The sequence below is a fragment of the Solanum pennellii genome, chromosome 10, assembly GCF_001406875.1.
Source record: "Solanum pennellii chromosome 10, SPENNV200".
Classification (NCBI taxonomy): Eukaryota; Viridiplantae; Streptophyta; class Magnoliopsida; order Solanales; family Solanaceae; genus Solanum; species Solanum pennellii.
In genome coordinates this window covers 6,556,010-6,574,564 of record NC_028646.1, presented here as the reverse complement: position 1 = coordinate 6,574,564, position 18,555 = coordinate 6,556,010, and the positions used below count along the sequence as shown (strand labels likewise).

Genomic DNA, 18,555 nt, shown 5'->3' with positions numbered 1-18,555 from the left:
GTGTCACAAACTTTACCGCATTGCGAATTAATGGAAAAGCTACCAGAATTAATGATATGGATACATCAAAAGGAAAAGTAGAGGAGGTAGGTATGGTTACGACTACCTGTATGCGGTCAGCTTCCCAAAAGGAAATATCAATATCCTAATGTCAATCAGAATTTCCCCGACCAAACTGTAGGAAGGCTCCTAAAATGTTTACACCATTAAGGGAATCTCAAACTCAACTTTATGAAAGGTTGAAAGCAATGGGAATGCTCCATCCTATAAAGCAAGACCAACCAATCCTTTGGGAAAATTTTATAGGGCTGACCACAGATATGCTTATCATTCTGGAGCTGTTGGACACGACACAGAGAATTGTTCAACCCTCAAGCACAAGATTCAAAACATGATCAACAACAATTTGATCAATATTGATTAAGCCTTTCCAAACATCTTCGAACAGATCATTTGAAGATATTCGTCATCAAATGGTTGAAAAGAAGTATGCCCAGCATCGATTAAAATTATGCATATGAAGTTATTGTTATCTTTCTTTGAAAAAACATATTTTAGTCTCTTAATTTCCTTTTTATCACACATTTTTTTCTGTAATGAACTACGTCTGACCAGAATTCTCAAGAATTAGATATGTAGGCGGCCTGTGTTGGCCTGGATCATTTTCTTATAAAAATATCCTATGTTTTGTAGCTGGAGAATGGGAATTACGTTTGACTTGATTCCTGCCGCAATGGGATACGTAGGCGCCACAACGGCTCGGTCATATTTCCCGTAAGATTTTCATTTCTCTTCATAATGGAAACTGGGACAAAATTTTTGAGAAGATCTCAAAAATTCGTTCAAAGATAGGTTTCTATAACAAGTCAAAACAGAAAAACAAAATGCTATGGAGTTAGCTTTGGGTGGATCTCAAAAAATTATGATAATCAAGTTTGCAACTGGGACAGAATTTTTGAGATGATCTCAAAAATTCCACAAATGTCATTTGTTACTTATTGAGGCTAACTGGGACAAAATTCTGAAGAGGGACCTCAAAATTCCAGAATGGGCAACTTCAGAATTAACAAAGCAAGTTACGAGAGTTAAATATATTTCAGACCAAGACAGAATTTTTGAGGAGGGTCCTCAAAAGTTCCATCAACACTGTCATACAAAGGAGCGTGTAAGCCAACCGCATGAAGGAGCGTGGAGACAAGACCAACACAAATCAGTCTTTCAAACTAAGTATTTTTCTTTGAATGCAGGACAACGAAATCAGAAAATGACAATGTCAAAGCTGTGAAGCGTGGAAAAAGACATCATTTACGCCTCTCGTGGCTTCATCAATATAACTAGAAAACTGTCCATCTCAATTTATCTTCATTTCATTACGTTGCCTAAAGTGATTTATAAATAGTTTCTCTTTATGATCAGGAATATTAGAGCCAAACACTAATATATTCTTTCAAAGTTGTAAGAAACAAATTGTTGGATGATTGCTAGTCGAGTCACAATCGAAGATATAATTAGGCTCATCATAGACTAATATCGATAAGCCAAATGACTTAATCTAACTCTTCAGCTTTACTTTTATTCTTTGCTTCATCGTCGATACTAACATTCAGTGTTGAGCTTTGTAGGTGATAGTAATGGTAAAGTCAGAATCATACGTGAAATCGTCTTCAAATTTGAAGATGATTAAAAGTGACACTATCTTAGAAGTGTTGCAAGGAAAAATTAACGAGTCCATTACATCAGAAAGATATTGGTGACCGCAATATTTCCTTGACAGTCAAAGTTATCGAATTATTACAGTTTTCGATAACAATTGACAAAGACTCCAACAAACTCAAAGAATTTGAGTTTGTCAAGGAAGACGAGAGTGACTTTAATTTTCATGTGAATGAATTAAGTTATTCACCTCGATAATTCTGTCTTTTAATGAAAGAATCATAGTCGCGACGTGCATATACTTCAATTTAGTTTTTTAGTATATTTGTCGAATAGCAATTTAGGCATAATTGTTTCTTGACAATGTCACAGTCAAAATTCCTATTTGTTGGGTATCCACCCCATAAGTGGATTATGCGTTTTGATTGACCAATCAAAGACTTTAGCGTATAGTTTTGTTGGGCGATCCACCCCATAAGAGGTTCGTATATTTATTTTTCTATTTCAGGTTTATATTTTTGAATCATATTGGAATATTATCAATCCATCCACCTCGTTACATTTGGAATATTATCGAGTCATCCACCTCATTAGAGTTGGAATATTATCGAGTCATCCACCTCTTTACAATGGAATATTATCGAGCACCCACCTCGTTACTGATGGAATATTATCGAGCATCCACCTCGTTACAGTTGGAATATTATCGAGCATCCACCTCGTTACAGTTGGAATATTATCGAGCATCCACCTCATTACAGATGGTATATTATCGAGCATCCACCTTTTTACAGTTGGAATATTATCGAGCACCCACCTCGTTACAGATGGAATATTATCGAGCATCCACCTCGTTACAGTTGAAGTATTATCGAGCACCCACCTCGTTATAGATGGAATATTATCAAGCCATCCACCTCGTTACAGATGGAATATTATCGAGCATCCACCTCGTTACAGTTAAAATATTATTGAGCATCCACTTTGTTACAGTTGGAAAATTATTGAGCATCCACCAAGTTATGATTGAAATATTATCGAGCATTCACCTCGTTACAAATGGAATATTATCGAGCATCCACCTCGTTACAGTTGGAATATTATCAAGTCATCCACCATATTACAGTTGAAATATTATCGATTCATCCCCCTCATTACAGTTGGATAATCATTGAGTCATCCACCTCGTTACAGTTGGGTAATTATTGAGCCATCTAACTCGTCACAGAGATCATCGGAGTTTTCCAGGCAAAAAACAAGCAATTACATCTCTAAATTCTCAGCAAATCATGAGTTGCAATGGACATACTGTGTCCGAAAGTGTTATTCATTATATTTTATTTCCAATACTTCTTTATTTTCTCATTTAATTGAAAAGGATGTTTACGCTTGTCCATTAAGACATACTCATTGCTATATGAATGACCTTTCTTAATTTCTTCACTCAAACCACTAGCTAAAGTGGCATTATCTCTGTCAATTATTTACTTTGAGAGTGCAGGCATATACTGAACAGATTTCTGTGACATCTTTTACATTAAGAGTAACTAAAAAGCATCGTAAGAGATACTACCACTTTTCTAGTTTCGTTTTCTACTAACAAGTTGTTTTAGTCTTTGTCGAGAGAATCCAAGAGGATGAATTCTCAAATCAAATGACATGTGCGGACGACATAAAAAAGGATGCAGCACAACATGGAACTTTTTCTTAGCAGCGAACCGGGACATAGTCCAAAGAGGATTGTCAAACTCTTATGATGCGAGTAGAGGAGTGACTTCCACCACAATCAAACCACACCCCCATCAGAAGGCATGTAGCTTTTTCTTTGGGTCTGTCAATTTCAGTTTTGCATCCGAATGTTTTGATTTTCATCGGAAGCAACTTTACAATCCAAGTGACAATATACCAAGAGCTTTGAAAATTATGTCTGTGTAAGTTCTTACTTATGGATGTGAAGCATGCCACATTCATGGCTAAGAGGTTACAAGCCTCTTTTCATACTCGATTTGATTTGTCACTTGTCCAAAACCAAAGGTTATCCAACGTAATAGATTTCTTTTTCAATTGATCAAGTAGAACTACCAGTGGGCTGAATTCTCATGTAGCCTGAGATATGTAGGAAATCCATCTCCGGGGTTCAACCATAATTCCTAAAGTCCGTACCAATTCCCTTGCCTAAAGATAAATATGTGGTCAGTCAAAATTAGCTTGGTCAATTTCATTTTCCTCAAATTTCTTGCATCAATCCAAATAAAATGAGGGACAGTTTTTGACACCCAATTTTGACCCTCCCGATAATAATTAATTTCTGAACTTCTTAATTTCAAACTATTTAGAATAATTGTCCCCATATAAAATTCAAACATTTTTCGAAGCTATTTTCAGCAATTTTAGTCAATTATATATATATATATATATATATATATATATAAACATCAAGGTATTAGTCACCACAAGACTCTTTCCAAGACTCCTCAACTTAATGGTTTGGCTGAGATGATGAACAAAACCTTGATGGAAAGAGTCAGATGTTTGATTTCTAAAGCAAAGTTGTCGAACTCATTTTGGGGTGAGGCTTTATTGACCGCTTCATATCTTATTAATCCATCTCCTACTGTTGCTTTGCAAAGTGATGTACCAAATAGTGTTTGGTATGAAAAGGATGTTTTCTATGACCATTTGAGAGTATTTGGTTGCACAACTTTTGTACATGCGCCAAAAGATGAGAGGTCAAAGTTAGATGCCAAGACAAGGCAATGCATCTTTGTTGGATATGGCCTTGATGAATTCGGTTACAGGATATATGATCCAATTGAAAAGAAACTTGTGAGAAGCCAATATATTATTTTCTTGGAGAATCAAACAATTGAAGCTATTAACAAAGCGGAGAAGGTAGAATCTTCATGTTTTAATGGTATAGTTCATCATGATAAAGTTCTTCACACAAGTGTGCATGGTGTTGTTGGACTTGATAATCATGGCGATGCCTACAATTATGTATCGAATCAACATGTCGATGTTGATAATAACAATAATATTGTTTTTGATGATTGATAATAACAATGATATTGTTATTGATGATCCTGTTACTCATGAAGTTGTGGACAAATCAAATATTCCGTTTTGGAGGTCCACAAAACAAAAGTTTCCTTTCTCATGTTATTCACCCAATGAGTATGTGTTACTTACTGACGGGGGAGAACCTGAATGTTATGAGGAGGCCATGGAAGATGAGCACAAGGATCAATGGATTGAAGCCATGCAAGATGAGATGAAGTTTCTGCATGAGAACAACACTTATGAGTTGGTAAAATTGCCTAAGGGCATGAGAGCTTCGAAGAACAAGTGGTATTCAAAGTTAAAGTGGAAGAACACATCTTGAAGTCCAAGTACAAAGCTAGATCGGTTGTTAAGGGATTTGGTCAAAGGAAGGGTATTGACTTTGACAAAATATTTTCTCTTGTTGTGAAAATGTCCTCGATTCACAAATTTCTAGGTTTGGCTGCTAGTCTTAATTTAGAGATTGAACAGATGGATGTGAAGACAACTTTCCTTCACGGTGTACTAGAAGATATTTATATGGAACAACCTAAGGGCTTCAAAGTAGAAGGTAAAGAAATTTTTGTGTGCAAACTCAAAAAGAGTCTTTATGGCCTAAAACAAGCTCCTAGACAGTGGTATAAGAAGTTTGAATTTGTTATGGGGGAGCATGGCTATAAAAAAACTTCTTCATATCATTGTGTATTTGTACAAAAATTTTCTGACAATGATTTTACCATCCTTTTGCTGTATGTGGATGATATGTTGATTGTGGCAAGAATACTTCCAAGACTGATGAGCTGAAGAAAGAGTTGTGTAAGTCTTTTGCTATGAAAGACTTGGATCATGCCAAACAAATTTTTGGCATGAGAATTACTCGTCGCAGAGATGAAAGGAAGATTCATTTGTCCCAGAAGAAGTACATTGAAAGTATACTTGAGCGCTTCAATATGAAGAATGCTAAGCCTGTTAGTACACATCTTGCTGGTCATATGAAGTTGAGCAAGTAGATGTGTCCTACAGCTAGGGAAGAAAAAGAAAACATGGACAAAGTTCCATATTCCTCCGTCATCAGAAGTCTAATGTATTTGCTCACGCAGTTAGTATTGTCAGCAGATTTCTCGACAATTCGGGAAAAGAGCATTGGTAAGCTTTGAAGTGGATACTCAGGTATCTTAGAGGAAGCAAAGATGAATGCTTGTGTTTTGGAGCATCAATTTCAATCTTGAAAAGCTATACAGATTTTGATATGGCAGGGGGAGCTATATCATGGAAGTCGAAGTTGAAGAAGTGTGTTGCACTATCTACAACTGAAGCTGAGTATATTGCGGCTACTGAAGCCGGCGAGGAGATGATATGGCTAAAGCGATTTCTTCAAGAGCTTGGTTTGAATCAGATGGAGTAAATTGTCTATTGTGACAACCAAAGTGCAATAGACTTGAGTAAGAACTCCATGTACCATGCAAGAACAGAACACATCGATGTCAGATATCATTGGATTTGTGAGGAAGTGGAGAGTGAATCATTTCACGTCAAAAAGATCCACACAAGTGAAAATCCTGTAGATATGCTGACCAAGTCGATACCGAAAGACAAGTTCGTGTTATGCAAACAAGTTGTAGGTATGAGCTCTATCTATAGAAGATACCTCCTTTCACTGAATGAGACTGGAGGGGGAGATTTGTTGAGTCCATCTCATATTTTGGTCAACATTTGCTATTCAATTGCTACAAGTAATTATTAAAAAGGACTAGAAATTAGAGTTAAAAATAAAAGATTTGGTGGTTGGCAAATTGGTAAGATTTGCAATCCTTTTTTGACTTTGCTATATTTACTTATGTCATTAGTGACATAAGCATGAATTTCTCCTTCTATAAATAGAGCATTCTTGCTCATTTGTAGAAAACACCAAGTTAGAGTATAAAAATCAATTTGAGAGCAAAGCGAGATATTCCATAGAATATACAAGAAAAATCGTTTGTGAAGAAAAATAGAGTGTGAGTGATATTTTAGTAAGTTGGAAACCAAAAGGGTATTGTTCCTTTTGACTATATAGTAGTCACTTTAAGTATTGTATTCGTGACTACACAAGATAAAATTCCTTACTGTAGTGATATCAGTTGCTACTTCCATTTTATTTTCATAACTTGTACCATATATATTTTTGTGTTTGCCTGCGTTTTCCCAACAACATATATATATATATATATATATATATATATATATAACTGCAAAGAAGAGGGGCAACACGACATAGTGCTCTAACTTGAATTATGGTAAGAAAAAGGTACAACACGACGAATTACCCTAACTAGTTGATGGTAAGTCCGCGATAAAATTTTGATTTTCAAAATGTGGTTCCTTCGAAATATATCTTACCAGTTTTTGCTTTAGACTCTGCGCAATTGTGGCTTATGCCTTCACTTTTTCTTGCTTCATAAGTTGCATAAATTCTCCAAACACTACCCAGATAAAGAAAGGATACAATCAGTTTTGAGTCAAATAGCTGCATTCATGTTCAACCAAATTTTGATTCACTCGACCCTTTTATCTTTCTATTCGTCTCAAAAATACCGATAGAAACTGAAATAAGTGAAAGCTATCATGAAACACAAGACCAGCTACAAATACTTTAATTGATAAAATAGCAGAATCTATTTGATGAAGATTAACAAGATAGCAGAATCCCAAATTTACCTGACACCATTAGTCTCAAAATTATGCTTGTCGTCTTCATCAAATCTGCATAATAGACAAAAATATTCATTAACACTTAATGGCTAAAGACAGGAAACCACTAAAAATGTGGTCAAGGTTTGTTCCATACGAGGAGGATCGAGTTAGGATGTGTTCACCAGGATCTAAATCATGAGGCCCTGGAGATGCTTCAGGATGGTATTGAAGCGACATCAACTTCAATTTGGACGAGGCAAGACCAGCACAACTTCCGTCATTTAAATTTACATGAGTCACATCTACACCCTCTGGAAGAGACTCAGGGTCAACAACATAGTTGTGATTCTGCATGTGGAAAGTCATCAAGATTGTAAAATACCACAGGTACCCAGTGTAGTTCCACAAAGTGACATTTGGGAAAGGTAGAATGTACGAAAATCTCATCTCTACCTCAGGCTCAAAGGTAGAGATATTTTATCCAATAGACCCTCGGATAAGAAAATAACAGTCTAAGGCAGTCCAAAAAAAGTAACAAGAAACACCAGATAGCAACAAAAATTGAAGGACAAGAAACTACAAGAGTGATACTACAATTACTAGAATGGACGGACGGGCAAGACAATGCACTTTTACCTATTAACCTTCTACCTAATCCGTGTCCTCCATTACCTCCTATCTAAGTTCATCCATGCTACAAATCTGAAGTGCAAACAACTCTAATTAAAAAAAAATGTAGTACTCAAAGGGATGAACACATTGATGATCTAAGGTGTAATTGTACAAAAAGCTTGGAAATCGATCAGATGCAATCAAGCTAGAGTTTTCTATTGCACATACATGGGCACTGATCTTACCACAGCCATTTCGGAGGTTTCGAACTGGATGGTTTCCTCCCTGGTGAACAAATCTCTTTTGAATTTCTTACCCCCCCAATGCTTGACCAAGCAACTGGTGACCCATACAAATGCCAAAAACAGGATTTTTTCCAATAAGTTATTTTACTGCTTCGACTGCAGAGGGATCTCCTGGCCCATTGCTGAAAAGAACTCCATCATATTTCATCTTCAGAGTTTCAGATGTTGGCCATGTCGAAGGAACAACAATGATTTTACAGCTATAGGATGCTAAGCGCCGAAGTATATTATGCTTGATTCCAAAATCATATGCAATGACCTTCATCCACTGGAGGGGCAAAAAGAATTAGTTTGCTCACAAGAAAAAATGTTCTTTTTAAGAATCTAATAAACTCTAAAAATACTGAAAATGGAAGTTTCTTTATTTCATCCATTATCATTGAACTCCCGATTTGAGTCAATCCTATTAACCAGTGGCGGATTCACGATTTTCGTTTAGGATGTTCGAAAAATAAAAGTATAAACGTATAAATAAGTCTTTGGAAATGGGACCCTTGAATATTTTTAGGTTTAACATGTTGTGAACCAAATTGACCCTGTAAGGGCCCACGGGCTATTAAAGAGTTTTATTTGGGATCCAGAACCATTTACACTTTGTTAAAAGAAGACCAGGAGTTCGAACAACGGTTAATGAAAATTATGTCGAAGCTTTGGCTTTCAGTTACCTCTCATCCTCTTTCTCTATTCTAGTATCTCATCCCCTTCTTGTTACCTTCTTTTATGTTAATCTATCTGTAATTAGTATGTTAGTACTTTATTGTGCGTATTATACATTGTAATCAGTATCAAGTGAATATTATATATATCAGTGATTGTGTTGGAAATCAGGTTTGTTACATTAGAGCTTTCATCCAGAGGTCTATAATGGAGGACCAATTGCGAACTCATTATGATTCAATTAACCCCAGGAAGGATTTGTGGTCAAAGGAGATGTCTAAAATTCGTTCAATATTATAGGGGTTTGTTGGAAAAATTGCAACTTCTAGGCCCCAAAACAATGTTCCGATGAATGAGAATAGAGATCTGTCTCCGGAACCACCGATGTTTCGTCATAAGTACACATACATAAACTTTGGACGGTTCTGTGGTGATAATCAAGAGGCATGGATTTTTTCAGGCTGAACACTACTTTGAATTCTATGAAATCGCAGAAAAGTATAAGTTATCTCTCACCTCATTGTATCTCGATGAGGAAGCATTGGAGAAGTATCTATGGATTTTTCGGATCAAGCAGTTGACATATTGGAAACACTTCAGTGCGAAAGCAATGATTCAATTTCGTAAACAGCATCTCAAATCACAAAGATGTCACTTTCTAAATAATTAGCAAAGAACCTCCGTGATTGACTACCAAAGTCGTTTTGAGGATGTCTCGTCAGGATACTCTAATGTAGTCACGTCGGATATTGCATATGTTTATTCAGGATGGAACGATACAATCAACCCACCTTTGTCACAATGTTATGACGAGCAATCTGAAGGCAACAACAAAACAAATGCGCCCGCGGTGTTTGATGACTTGTCTATAGGACTTACAGACACAAATTCTATTTTATCCTGTAAGCTTAGTCAACTTGAAGTTGAGGATCCCCAGAAGATGTGTAAGTTGACAATAAGAGATACTACTGAGGCATGTCTTGTCTCTCCTAATGGTGAGGCAACTGCTTGTGAAAATGATGCTAAAAGTGAAGACAAGAATGATAAAGAAGAAATTCTGGGGCTTGCTCAATGCTTGAAAAAGATATCTTCAATTCCTTCAACTTGCAGTTATTCCAATCTTATAACTAGAGGTATAACCAGTAAACTTGGTCATGATGTGATTCTCTTGATTTTGAATTTTTTCCACCTGATAAATTTGGTTTAGAGTTTCCATTTGATCCTGGATCTAGTTTTAAAAGAGTTGTTTTGGTTCTTATGGAATCAAACTAAATGGAATATGAATTAACATGAATATTTGGTAGGAAGATAATTAATACAAAATAAAAGTCAAAGATAGTATCTTGGTAGGTGAAAATTTAGGCAAACCATAAAATGGTTTCATATTCTTAACCTTGACATTTTTGACACATAGTGATGTCATGGATGACATCAATAGGATGAATTTATTCTTATAAATAGGTGGCTCTTATTTCATTTTCAAATCATCTGCTCACTTGCCTTCTCACCATCTAAGGCATTTGTGTTCTCTCTCTTGTAGTATTTCACTTGTATTCTTTATAGAGTGAAATAAATATTGGTGCAGTTGTTCTTTGGTGGACGTAGGATCATTTTGATCTGAACAGCGTTAAATATTGTTGTTATTCCTTGTTCTTTAACTTCACGATGCCATTAACAATTGGTATCAGAGCCAAGGTTCTGTCTGAATATGCTCTATAGTTGCAGCACAGTCTGAACTTCCACATCAGAAAAGGATTACTTTGGTTTTCCAGTAGTTCCAAATACGTTGTAGTAGAAAAGGAAGAACAAGTAAAGATGAGTTCCATGAAGTTTGAAATTGATAGATTTAGTGGGCGCAACAACTTCAATATCTGGAAAATTCAGATAATGGCGTTGCTACGGAGGGAAGGTTCAGTCCATGCTATTGATGGAAAGTACCCTGATAAGATATCGGATTTTGACAAGGAAAAGATTGAAGGAGATGCATTGAGTGCAATCCAACTGTCCCTTGCACCTAACGTACTTTGTGAAGTGAGTACAAGTATCGAAGAGACGGCCAAAGAGCTATGGGAAAAGCTGGAAGGGCTTTACTAGGACCATTCAGTGACAACAAGGATGTTGTTACAACAACGTCTTCATACATTTAAGATGGATTCAGGTACTTTGTTGCAAGACCATCTAGATGCGTTCAATGAACTTGTGATGGACTTACAAAATCCTAGAATTAAAAAGGACAAGGAGACGCTTGCATGTTCTTGCTATTTTAATTGACTTAAAAATATCGTGATATTGAGAATTCAATGATTTATAGTAAACAACCTATCAAACTTGAGCAAGTGCGGCAAGCACTTAACTCTTGTGATGTGCAAATGCATTTTGAAGGAGACAAAAGTGACGAAGCTAGTGTACTCTTTGTAAGAGGTCATACTAGCGAACAGGGAATGAGCAAATCAAAGTATAGATCAAAGTCACGTGTGAAAAAAAAGAATGCAGAGTGTTGGGGATATCAAAAGAAGGGGCACTTTGAACGAGATTTTTCTATGTCGATGTCCAAAGAAAAGGTGAGTGCATCCATTGTTCAGCAAGTACATGATAATGATGATGATTATGTACTAACAACATCATGCAATAGTGGAGTCTATGACAACAAATGGGTTTTAGACTCTGGCTGTACTCTGCATATGACATTTTGAAAAGATTGGTTCAACAGCTATGAAACAAGCAGAGGAACTCTATTAATGGGCAATAATGCAACTTGTAAAATAGTTGGCGTTGGTTCAGTTCGTGTTCGCTGCCATGATGGAATCGTGAGAACTATTACAAAAATCTATCATGTTCCTGATCTGAAGAAGAATCTGATTTCCCTGGGTACTTTGGATAAACAAGGCTATAAGTACATGAGTGAAGGTGGAACTATGAAAGTGATTAAAGAATCTTTAGTCATATTGAAGGCCAAGCTGGAGAATGGACTTTACACACTTGCGGGAAGCACCATTAAATACATCTACAGTGCAGTTGATGACAAGGCAAAATTATGGCACATGAGACTAGGACATATGAGCAAATGAGGATTGGAGATGTTGAGCAACCACAACCTTTTGAATGGTCAGAAGATCAACACACTTGAATTTTGTGAGCACTGCATCTTATGGAAGCAGAAAAAGGTCAGCCTCAGCACTGGCAAGAACAAGACGGGAGGGGTGCTATACTACATCCATTCAGATTTATGGGGTCCCTCTAAGCTTCCATCGAAGGGAGGAAAGAGGTATCTTCTCACATTCATTGATGATTTTTCATGAAAGGTTTGGGTGCATTTCCTGAAGGCAAAAAGTGATGCTTTTGAAGCATTTAAAGAGTGGAAGATTTTGGTTGAAAACTAAATTGAGAGAAAAATCAAGTATCTTCGCACAGACAATGGCTTGGAGTTTTGTAGTGAAGAGTTCAATGATTTCTGCAAGGTTCATGGGATCACAAGAGATAAGACGATCAGACACACACCACAATAGAATGGAGTTGCCGAGAGAATGACCAGAGCTCTTCTTGAGAAGGCTCGTTGTATGCTCTTACAAGCCTAGATGTCCGAAGTATTTTGGGCTGAAGCAGTTCATACTGCTTCTCATATTGTCAATCGATCTCCAACATTAGTGATTGACTTTAAGACTCCGAATGAGGTCTGGTCAGGTGAACCCTCTAACTATTCATACTTGCGACTATTTGAGTGTCCAACTTATTATCATGTTAATGAAGGAAAGCTTGAAACAAGGGCTAAAATGGCCATATTTGTAGGGTATGTAGATGGAGTAAAAGGGTACAAACTTTGGTGTTTGGCTTTACTCAAATTTGTAGTTAGTAGAGATGCTACCTTTGATGAATACTTTATACTTGATCCTCGTAAAGTTTCTATGGAGTTATCAAGAAATAAGAATAACGAGCAGGTGGAGCTACTGATGGAGCTTACCAAGGAACGGGGTCAAGAGACTCAAATTGATGAGTCAAAAGATGCAGATCTTGAAGAACTTTCTTCAAATGAACCATACACAATTGTAAAGGGAAAGGACAAAAGACAGATACCGAAACCGAAACGTCTTATAGAGTAAGAAAATTTGATTGCACATGCGTTCATAGCTGCAGAAGAAGAGATTAAGGATCTCGAGCCCTCTTCGTATGTTAAAGCATCTTCTTGTAAAGATGTTGTACAATGGCAGTTAGCCATGATAGAAGAGATGCAGTCTCTTCACAAAAATGAGACATGGGTCTTAGTTAAAAGGCATGAGGACAATTGGATGCAAATGGGTCTACAGAAAGAAAGAAGGTATTTCAAAAGTGTAAGATGCTATGTTCAAGGCGAGATTGGTTGCAAAGGGTTTCAGTCAGAATGAGGGAATTGGCTACAATGAGATCTTCTCTCCAGTAGTGAATCATAGCTAAATTTGCGTGCTATTAGCATTGGTTGCACAATTTGATTTAGAGCTTCAATAGCTTGATGTCAAAACTGCTTTCTTACATGTTGATATAGAAGAGACAATCTATATGGATCAGCCTGAAGGTTTCCTAGCTGAAGGAAAAGAAGACCATGTATGCCAACTGAAGTAGTCTTTGTATGATTTGAAACAATCCCCTAGACAGTGGTACAAGAGATTTGGTGCATTCATGACTACACATGGATTTTTGAGGAGTGCATTTGATAGCTGTGTGTATCACAAGAATATATGTTGATGATATGCTTATTGCTGCTAACAACATCATAGAGATGAATATTTTAAAGAAACTGTTGAGCAAGGAATTTGACATGAAGGATTTGGGAGTTGCAAAAAGAATTCTTGGAATGGACATTTCAAGAGAAAATGGTGTTGTACATCTTTCTCAAAAGAGGTACATCAAAAAAGTTCTTGAGAGATTCAATATATGCGTATGAGCAATCCTGTAAGTACACCATTAGCTCCTCATTTCAAGCTCTCAGAGTTACAATGTCTCGGTCAATGGATGGGGTGGAGCATATGTCAAATGTTCCTTATGCAAGCGCAGTTGGTAGCATTATGTATGCTATGGTGTGCACACGTCCAAATATTTCTGAATCTGTAAGTGTGGTAAGTAGGTACATGGCAAATCCAGGAAAAAGGCACTGGGAAGCTCTCAAGTGGATATTAGGATATCTCAAAGGAGCTCCTGATGTTGGACTAACCTTCCGTAAAAGTGAAGGTATTTAAATTCTCGGTTATGTAGATTCTGACTATGCAGGAGATCTTGATCGAAGGAGGTCCACAATTGGATACTTCTTTACTCTCGTTGGCAGTGCCGTTAGTTGGAAATCGACTTTACAATCTATTGTCTCTTTGTCTACAACAGAGGCAGAATATATGGCAGCAACGGAGGCAATGAAAGAAGTTATCTGGTTGAAAGGTTTGGTGAAAGAATTGATTCGGTTCAGCCTGAACCAAGTCTAAGATTTGATAGTCAAAGTGCTATTCATTTGATTAAAAATCAAAGATTTCATGAGCGCACCAAACACATTGATGTCAGATTCCATTTTATTCGAGATGTCGTAGAAGAGGGATCTATCAAGGTTGAGAAGGTTATCACAGACGATAACACTGCAGACATGTTGACCAAAATAGTCCCGCTTGCCAAGTTTGCACATTGCAAGGGCTAGGTGGGAATATGCATCAAGTGATGCAACTCTGGGGCAACAACTGCTAGGTGGAGCTAGTATCTTCAACAAATGTTTGATTCTTATTGTTTCTTACAATAGGATTGCCCTGTAAGCTTAGAAGTTTTGGTCGGGGTTGTTTATACACATGCTCGGAACACAAACCAAGGTGGATATTGAAAGAGTTGGTTTGGTTCTTATGGAATCAAACTTAATGGAAGATGAATTAACATGAATATTTGGTAGGAAGATAATTAATACAAAATAAAAGTCAAAGATAGTATCTTGGAAGGTGAAAATTTAGGCAAACCATAAAATGGTTTCATATTCTTAACCTTGACATTTTTTACACATAGTAATGCCATGGATGACATCAATATGATGAATTTATTCCTATAAATAGGTGGCTCTTAATTCATTTTCAAATCATCCTCTCACTTGCCTTCTCACCTTCTAAGGCATTTGTGTTTTCTCTCTTGTAGTATTTCACTTGTATCCTTTATAGAGTGAAATAAATATTGGTGCAGTTGTTCTTTGGTGGACGTCGGATCATTTTGATCCGAACCACGTTAAATATTGTTGTTCTTTCTTGTTCTTTAACTTCATATTTCCGCTAAAAAAGTTTACTTGCTATCTATAATTTGGTATTTTGTGTTGTCTCGAGTGATTTGGATCATGATAAGTTTATCATATCAACCTTGAGAAATTTTTGCAACTGGCTGGATACTTGGCAGGGGAGAAATAGTTATACTTTCTTATTGTCTAAATCAAGAGAGAATGTTATGGAGGAGAAAGTACAGAGTATGCTTCAAGAATTTGTTGAAAGATACTCCAGGCAGTCAACAAATATTTCGGTCAATAGAGTTGTTAAACTCTTGCGTGCTATTGGTCTAATTCATAAATCAAGGAATATCTCACGACATATTCACTTTAATCCTGGTCAGTTTCTTGATTGTGGTGCATTTCCTTTTGACAGTTTGTTATATCATTTCGTGGTCTATCTTCGGGTACAAACTTGTCAACCTCGGCTGCCACGACCACTTCGAAAGCCACCTTTCTCGGTGTTCTTATTGAATTGTCTAGCCAAATTGAGAAATCTATTGAAATAGAATCGAAATTCGACTTTGATGGGCTTGTCATAATTGATGAGGTTGATTCCAAGATAAATATTCATCTATTCGCTGCAAATTTAAAAAGTAAAATGCAGCCTGCAACTGATGTACTTGCTAATCTATTACACGAGTGGAAGGTATTGAAGTTACGGAATGGATACAAGGTGAAGCTTAAAGTTATGCACCTTACTGGTTACACATTTTGGGGTGCCATTGAGAGGGTAGATTTGGTTGTGCTCCATATATTACATTATGGCTTAATTTTAATGGAGAGACATGGGAAAGAAGGAGCTTCTAAAATTGATCGTCGGTATTTGAAGATGGACAATTTTATCTTTGACGGGTTGGAGTATGTTATAAAGTATCATTTGCATCATATATCAATTAATAGAAAAGGAATTGATGTTGAAAACGAATGGAGCGAGGACATCGCAGAATTTGTTAGCTATATCAATGGTTCTTTTTAGTTAATATTGTTAAGGTATATACTATTAATCATGTGTTTTGACATAGTATTCTAAAAATATTCAAGATAAAATATCTAAGTGGGAGATTGTTAGGGTATATATTTTTATTAATGCAATTGGATATAGTACATTATAACAATTGTGATGGTTAAAAGTCTAAGTGGGAGATTGTTGGGATATATACTATTAACCATGTGTTAAGAAATAATATTTATTAGAGAATAAATATTTCTTAAAATTCAATAGATCATATATTCGTTTATGGTGTCTATTTACTTATATAGTAGATGATTTAGTGTGTAGAATTTTAGCTTATACACAGAAGATTAAATCATGGGTTCTGATAAGTATAAAGTTTTTGGTTCACAATCTAGGATGGAAATTGGACATGTCATCGGGTACGATTGTAGCACAAGATTATATGTAATTTGTCCTGATTATGAGAACTGTATAGTTCCAACTTCTTGTGTTTGTACATTTTGTATGTATTGAACGGGACCGACTAGAGATAGTTGTTTAGACTGACTGACAAAAACATATTCTCTAAAGTATTCAATGTACTTATATTCTTAATCCTGATATAACTATTATAATTTGTATATATTAATTGTCGTATTGATTTATTAAAAAGTGAGATTCTGAGATGAGTCAATATGCCTGGTAAGTTGGATGATAATAATATATATTGGTGAAATAATAAGTTAGTTGATTGAATTCATGTCTCATTATAGAGATTGATTGATATGCCTTTTTGAGAAATTTATAAGTTTTCATTGTGTCAAATCTTGCAAGTGGATTTATGAATCCGACACATGAAATAAGTTAAGTAGTGCTCTAAAGGAAATTAATCATTAAGTTAAATTCGTCAGTAATTTAATTTATTGATTAGTATCTGAAATCTTAACATGGGGAATTACATAAGTGTTTAATAGTGAATTACGAAATAGAGAAGTGCAATTACGAATTTCTAGTGGAATGATTTATAATTTATTATGGTAAGAATAATTCAAATTAATTATTTGGAATTATTTCCATAGTAGGAAGTCTCAGTAATTAATTATGTGGTCCCTATAATGCCCATATTTAAGAACTCAGAATCTTATTTCTATACAAAAAGGAAGAATAATATGGGTTTTTCTAGTCTTCTAGAAAAACCAGGTTTTCTAGTCCTTTTTGGATTAGAAAGAAATCTCTATAAATAGGGATTCTCTTAACCTAGAAAAAAAAAGATGATTAGTTTTCTATTCAATACTTGTCCACCCAAGAATTGGGAGAGTTCAGATGTGACTTGGGATCACTGTAGAAGACCATAACTATCTTGTAGATTCGCTTGAAAGTCAATCTATCTTGGGGATTCGATTGAAGGTATTCGCTCACGTTTCAAGAGGTAATTCTTGAATTAAATTTTATTATGTTTATGTGTTCTAGCATGATATTTGTTTTAGCATAAACGGTATCGGTTATCTATTATTCATGTAAGTAGTAAAGATCCAAATATGCTTACGCTGTGCATATATAATTTTCCAACAAACATGTCATTTGTTCCTTGTGATTCTGCCAGTAACGCTTCTCAGATCAAAGTCATGATATATGGAAGTTTGAAAGACATCATTAGGTGGTTTACTCTTTTGGACACTTCTCAAATTATCATACATCTTTGCCATGCTATCTTGTACAAAGTGATGAAGGTTCGAAAGCTAAGCAAGAGTGATGGAGTTAATTCTGCAATCCACATAGCTGCCAACAAAATTATCATATTATTCCTAATGGTTTTCACCTGTAGCAGCCAAGGCAATTATAATACTCCAAGCCGTCGAATGAAGTTTCCTCACATGAACCTTGAGGACAAGGTTCTTTTTGAGGGTGGGAGTATTATTGTGAACCAAATTGACCCTGTAAGGGCCCACGGGCTATTATAGAGTTTTATTTGGGATCCAGGCCCATTTACACTTTGTTAAAAGAAGACCAGGAGTTTGAACAACAGTTAATGAAAATTATGTCGAAACTTTGGCTTTCAGTTACCTCTCATCCTCTTTCTCTGTTCTAATATCTCATTCCCTTCTTGTTACCTTCTTCTATGTTAATCTATCTGTAATTAGTATGTTAGTACTTTATTGTGCGTATTATACGTTGTAATCTGTATCCAGTGAATATTAGGAAATCGGGTTTGTTACATAAAACCACACTTTTAGCACGTTTTAAAATAAGGGTAAAAAAAGCTTGAAAAACAGCACTGATTTTTTTTTTAAAAATAAACTAAAACTAAAAAAGAAAAATAAATAAATGTTGTCCCAGGGATTTGAATTGGAGGCGTGCAACTTACTTGCCACTGATCCATCTATTTCTATTTTTTATTGACGGAGTTCAAAATATGTATATATATATATATA

General features: G+C 35.8%; 1 pseudogene; it reads right to left on the bottom strand.

The window, feature by feature from the left end:
- Window positions 1–7,104: 7,104 nt before the first annotated feature.
- LOC107032689 overlaps window positions 7,105–18,555 on the bottom strand; it is a 12,394-nt pseudogene continuing 943 nt past the window's right edge.